Raw genomic sequence first — 6,515 nt, forward strand, 5'->3', positions numbered from 1 at the left:
GACTTACTGTACGGTCCGGCGATTTTACTCCTAGGTACGTCCCCAAAATAAACGGAAACATACGATTACACAGAGACTTGTACATGAATATTTGTTGATAGCAGCATTATTCATAATAACCAAACAGTGGAAGCAACCCCAGTGTCCATCAGCTGATGGATGAATAAACATAATGCGGTGTCTCCGTGCAACAGAATGTTTTTGGCCAGGTGAAGGAATGAGACACTGATACATACGACAACATGCATTGACAACGTTATGCTAAGCGGAAGAAACCAGTCACAAGAGACCACGTATTACGTGACTCCATTCATACGAAATGAATTCCCGGAATAGGGAAGTCTGTAGGAACAGCAAGTAGGTTTGTGGTTGCCTAGGGCTACAGGAGGCTGAGGGTGTGTGTGTGTGGGGGGGTGGTGGGTAATAGCTAAAACATATCTTTGAGGTGACAAAAATGTTTTCAAACTGACCGAGAAAGTTTGTACATAACTGTGGATATATTACAAGCCACTGAATTGTATACCTTAGGTGCATGAATTGAATAGCATGTGAATTACATCTCAATAAAACTGTTGAAAATATTAAATAGATATTCTTTCCTGCTGGCCTGAATATAAAAACATAATGGCTGCAGCTCGAGTAGCCTCCTTGAACCTTTGGGTAGATTCATGATAGTGGATCAAGAAGACGGAACAGTCCTGGATCCTGGTCACTTTGGACTATTACACAAGTTCTAGAACGCGTATCTCTGCGCTCTATTACATGACAGAGAAGTCATCTTCTACCTTGCTGGGTTTTTTAAATAGCAGATATAGAAGTTCTGATACTGTCTTCTCATAGCTAATTGGAGAACATTTTGTTCTTTCTTGGAAGATCAGTCAAGGACTCAAGAAGTAGGGTGGGTCTGGAGGCAGAGCCCAAACAACCGTGGTAGCTCTTATGCTGTTTCCCCAAATATTCCGGCTCCTTCCATGTCAGGTATATGATAAAATTGCTCTTCCTGCTCCTTTGTGGTTGGGTGGGACAATGTGACTAGCCCTGGCCAAAAAAGGGGTAAGGTGAAGGCACTTCTGGGCTAAGGATCTAAAACTATTGGCATGATACCCTCCAGAGCACATTCTTACCCATAGCAACACTGTTCTCAGTGGGGGCTGTTCCCGGATCCCGTAGAGAGGATCCAGCAGAACAGAGCCCCAAACAACAGGCAATAGACATGTTGTGCCACAGAGAAACAAACATCAGTTGTTTTCAGCCACTGAAGTGTTGGAACTGTTTGTTACCACAGCATAACCTAGCCTCTACTGACCGATACACCTGTCTGTGGCAAGATCACGTTTCTTTGAAGTTTTGTGTTTTAATTTTAAAAATATTGTCCTCCATGGTAGGAGCACCTGGGTGGCTCAGTCGGTTAAGCATCTGACTCTTGGTTTTGGCTCAGGCTGTGATCTCATGGTTTGTGAATTCAAGCCCTGTGTCAGGCTCCACATTGACTGAGCAGGGCCTGCTTGGGATTCTCTCTCTCTCTCTCTCTCTCTCCCTCTCTCTCTGCCCTCCCCCATTCATTCTCTCTCTCTCTCTCTCTCTCAAAAATAAATAAATTTAAAAATAAATCAAAATGAAAATATTGTACTCCATGGCGAACTAGTGATCATCCTAGTATAAAAATAACATTTTCCCTCAAATTGCTCATTAAATTAAGGCTTCAGGAAGATGTTGTCTTGTTTATGCTGTGGCTTTCCGTATCCCCCAGGAACATCCCTGGAAAATGCACAACCCACTTTAAGATATATATATATATAATATATATTTACGTGTGTATATAAGGTATATATTTATATGTATATATAAGATATATATATATCTATATAAGATATAGATATATAGATAGATATAAATATATATAAGATATATTATGATATATATATTAAGATATATATATAGATGCACACACACACACACACACACACACACATATGTGTATATATATATATATCTCCCAGGGCCAAGCTCTGGACTCTGAATCCCAGACAATACACTGTAAGGACTCTGAAGAACCATCAAAATGTATTTGAAACCATTTTTAATTGGTGCTATGTGATAGACATATGGAAGATTCCAGTCTTTCCAGGTATGGGCTACATATGAACCGTGTCAATGAGAGGCTCCGCTGAGAACAACGGTAATGGGCGCACGTGGTCTTTGCAGTCAGACAGGAGTTCAAATCCTCTCTCTGCCAGGATCTTAACCTTTTCCAGCCTCAGCTTCTTATCTGCAAAACGGAGCAAACAGCACGAATTTCAAAAGGTTAACATAAGATCCAAGGAGCTAATGAGCGGATGACGCACTTCACATAGAGCCTGGAACATGGAATACTTGCAAGCATGATAGTTACTGTCCTTAATAACCTTAATTTGGCAAGTATTAAAAGACAATAAAACCGAGTGGAGGCCAGAAAATGGGTAAACAGGTGTTCGCATACTCAGCTGGTAGAAACCTACATTGGCTCCTTCTTTCTGGAAGACACATTAAAAATGGATACACCCTCATGACCCACTCCAGTTGCATTAGAAATCCTAAGGAAGGAAGTAATTCGACAAATATGAGAAATTCGATGTACAAACAACAAAAACATTCAAGAATAGGGTATGTGCTCAATAGATTCTGACGAATCCTATTGGCAGCAAATGAGACGTTTTCAAACTCTTTCGACTGGAATTCACGTAAGAAATACATATTCTATCACAACCCAGTATGCACCCATTTGTTTAACCACGCAGAATCGTTGCACACTTATCTTCCCTCATGCAACACATCCGATTTTTCTATTCCACCCAGTCCTATTTTTTTCTGTCTCATTTATTTTAAATATTGATCTTGACTCACTAAATTCGTGTTCTTACCCACTGAAGAGTCATGAGCTACAGTTTGGAAAATATCACCGTGGGTAGATTTTACAAAAGGTGATTTAGGATGTATACCCGTTGACAAGGAAAGGTGTCCCAAGTATAATGCCGAGTTAAAAAAGAAGGTCACAAAATAGAATGAATAATATTGTCCCGTTTAGGTTAAATGCGTGTGTGTGTGTGTGTGTGTGTGTGTGTATTGCATCCAAATAGAAAAACAGTCTACGACAACAGACACGAAATAAACAACAGTCATCATCACAGGAGTGAGAGTGAGGATATATGTATAATTTCATTTTCTTTTGGTTTGTCTCTGTCTCCCAGCTTTTTCTACGATAGGCATCTATTACTTGTGTGCTTACGAGGAATTAGTTGCATACGAAATCAAGAGTAAGGCTATCCAGAACCTTATCTGAAATGAGTAAATGTGGTTGTTTAGATTCATAGCAAGAACCTAAGAACCACACTCAGTTTAAAAAAAAAAAAGCCCAACTCCTTGTGGGCTCAGGCCTCCGCCAACATCTAGTCTAAGGCAACTAACTTCCTTCCTTCCTTCCTTCCTTCCTTCCTTCCTTCCTCCCTCCCTCCCTCCTTCCTTCCTTTCTTTCTCCCTTCCTTCCTTCCTCCCTCCCTCCTTCCTTCCTTCCTTTCTTTCTCCCTTCCTTCCTCCCTCCCTCCCTTTCTCTATCCCTTTCATCCTTCCTTTCTCCCTGCCTCTCTTTCATTCTTGCTTCCAACATTTATGGAGCATTTCTCCGTGCCAGGAACTGGGGATTGACCAAGGAAAAATAACAGCTCTGGGACATCGCTAGGGCTGAGCTGAATTTACTGGTGGGCACGGCAGGGGAGACCTGATCCAACACAATCTCGGGGCTCTGGGGTGGGGCCTTTGGGGAAAAGGGCTGGTATAGGGTTTTTCAACCCAAGTACCCCAAAAGGCTCCATAGTCCAAGTTCAACGTGGAACATCAGCCAAGCAGCACCATCTGTGAGTCTAGATAGAGCAGCTAAGTGACTGATAGAAGCCATCACAATTTCACCGTTTTGTTCAGTTTCTGAAAAGACATTGCCCTATTTTTAGGGGGGACCCTGACCACCTGCCTTCGTGCAATTTCTCACACCCTCCAGGCTCCGTGCCTGGCACATCCTCCTTTACATTAAAGCCCAAGAATCCTTAGAATGTAAAGGTAAACAAAGAAGGGAGGCCAAGTCGTTGTCCTTGGGGAGCTCACATCCTGGAGCTAGTGCTAAGAAAAACACAAATAAGGAAGCGCTTTGGGCTGCGATAAGTCTGTGAAAATAATAAAATAGAATACTGTGTGAGAAAGAACCGGGTGCCTGGGGAATCAGGGAGGACTTCTTGGAAGAGGTGACATTTGGAGCCAAATCCCAAATGAGGACAAGAAGTCGGCCACGAGGAAGAACATTCTGCAGAGGGACTAGCAAGTGCCAAAGCCTCAGAGAAGGGAGATCTTAGTTCCTTCCCAGACCACAAAGAGGCCAGCCGTCTTGAACATAAGCGAGACTGCATGCAGGGGCCTATCATACGGCCCCTGGTGGACCTTGCTAAGGACTTGCGACTTTTTCCAAAGTACAATGAGAAGCCGGGGGAGGGAAGTGACATGTTGGCAAAAGAAGGCACCTTTGTTTGGTAGCCCCAGAGAACGTCACGTCAACATCACACCCCCCCCCTGCCCCCCGCCCCGGATGTACTGCACGGAGAAGGACCCGGCGTCGCTACCGCGGTATCTGTGCCTCAAATTTGCATGATCTCAGTCCAATCATGAGAAAACAGTAGACAAATCCAAATTAACAGACTTTCTACATACTGCCTGACCCGCGCTCTTCAAAGGTCATGAAAGACTGAGGAATTGTCACAGGTGGGAAACTCAAAAGCTCTGGACGCCCTGTAGGATCTTGAATTGAATCCTGGGGCATCAATATCCTAATGTCAGAAGAATGATTGATCAAATTTGAATAAGGTCTGTAGCTGAATTAATAGTTTTTGTATTACTGTTAATTTCCCAGTTTTGATCACTGAACTATGGCTCTATAAGTTGTTAACATAGAGGGAAGCTGGGTGAAGCGTCCGTAAACTCATACTATTTTTATAACTTATATTTGAATCCAAAATTATTTTCATGTTTTATTATTTTTTTTTTTTTGGTTTGTTTTAGAAAAAAAGAGAACAGGAGCAGGGGAGAGGGGCAGAGGGAGAGAGAGAATCTTAAGCGGAATGCGTGCCCAGCACAGAGCCCAGCATGGGGCTCGATCCCACAGCCCTGGGATCATGACCTGAGCCGAAATCAAGAGTTGGACTCCAACTGACTGAGCCACCTAGGAGGCCCCAAAATTAATTTTGAAAAAGGTTTTAGGACGCAAAGTACAAAACAAGCATCACGAACTCGATATTTTTAAAACCACACACCCACACGCACTTGCCTCTGTTTAGAAACTGTCTGGAAATACCACATATAAGGTAGGGCTGGCTGCCTCTGGAGAAAGATCTGGAATGACAGATCTTTTTGCATTGCGTTCCCTCTTCCGCCGCTTGAATTTACCACATACGACTTTCACAATGAAAATACAGAGCAAAAGCTTGCAATGAAAGAGTGGGGACACGGGTGCAATGACAAAACCAAAGGGCATAGGGGAAGGGTGACTTCTACGACTCTCTGTGCAAAGACACAACCAAAGGTCAAGGCCGGGTGGCATGTTCAGGAGCCCCTCTCCAACCCAACTCGAATTTAGGGCAGCTGGGGCTGAGCATGGGGGGAAGGGGACTGTACCAGGTCACTCAATTTATTGGTTGGGGGGGAAGGAGAGACGGGCAAGAATCCAAGCTCCCTGCCGCCTTCTCTTCACTATGCATTGCACACGCGCTGGACACACGAGTACTTGTCAAGAAAAGCAAACGCAGGGGTGCCTGGGTGGCTCAGTCGGTTAAGCGTCCGACGTCAGCTCAGGTCGTGATCTCACAGTCCGTGAGTTCGAGCCCCGCGTCGGGCTCTGTGCTGACAGCCTGGAGCCTGCTTCCGGTTTTGTCTCCGTCCCTCCCCCGCTTGCACGCTGTTCCTCTTTCTCAAAAATGAACAAACATTAAAAAAAAATTTTTTTTTTTTTTAAAGCAAGCATAGGAGGCGGTGCCTTGGCCATGGAGCACGGCACCATGAAACACTTTGCGCGTTTCAATACTTCCGGGAGACTTGCTGGTCTGCGGCTGGCCTCCTTTGACCGTCATTATTAGGAATGGGTCCGTCACGACGCTCACAGCCTGGAAGCTTCTGTGGTCCCAGAACATTCCTGGAGGATATTCTCAGAGCAGGTCTCAACAAAGTGATGCCTGATACGACGATAACGTCACCTGCTTTTGCTGCAGGCAAAATTCTACCAGGGGACGCTGGCTAAGTGTTGAGAACAGAGCCCGGCCTACAGTGAGCCCACATGCTAAGGGTTCACATTATTATTATTGATATTATTATCAGAACAAGAATCCCCCATTTGCACGGCTACTAAGGAAGTAATTCCTGAGTGAGTTTACTGTTGGTCCCAGCTGCAGAACGAGCCTTATGCCTCGCACCTGTCTACAGGCCAAGTCACCCTGTCCACACCG

The sequence above is a fragment of the Panthera tigris genome, chromosome E2 (assembly GCF_018350195.1).
Source record: "Panthera tigris isolate Pti1 chromosome E2, P.tigris_Pti1_mat1.1, whole genome shotgun sequence".
In the NCBI taxonomy this organism is placed as follows: Eukaryota; Metazoa; Chordata; class Mammalia; order Carnivora; family Felidae; genus Panthera; species Panthera tigris.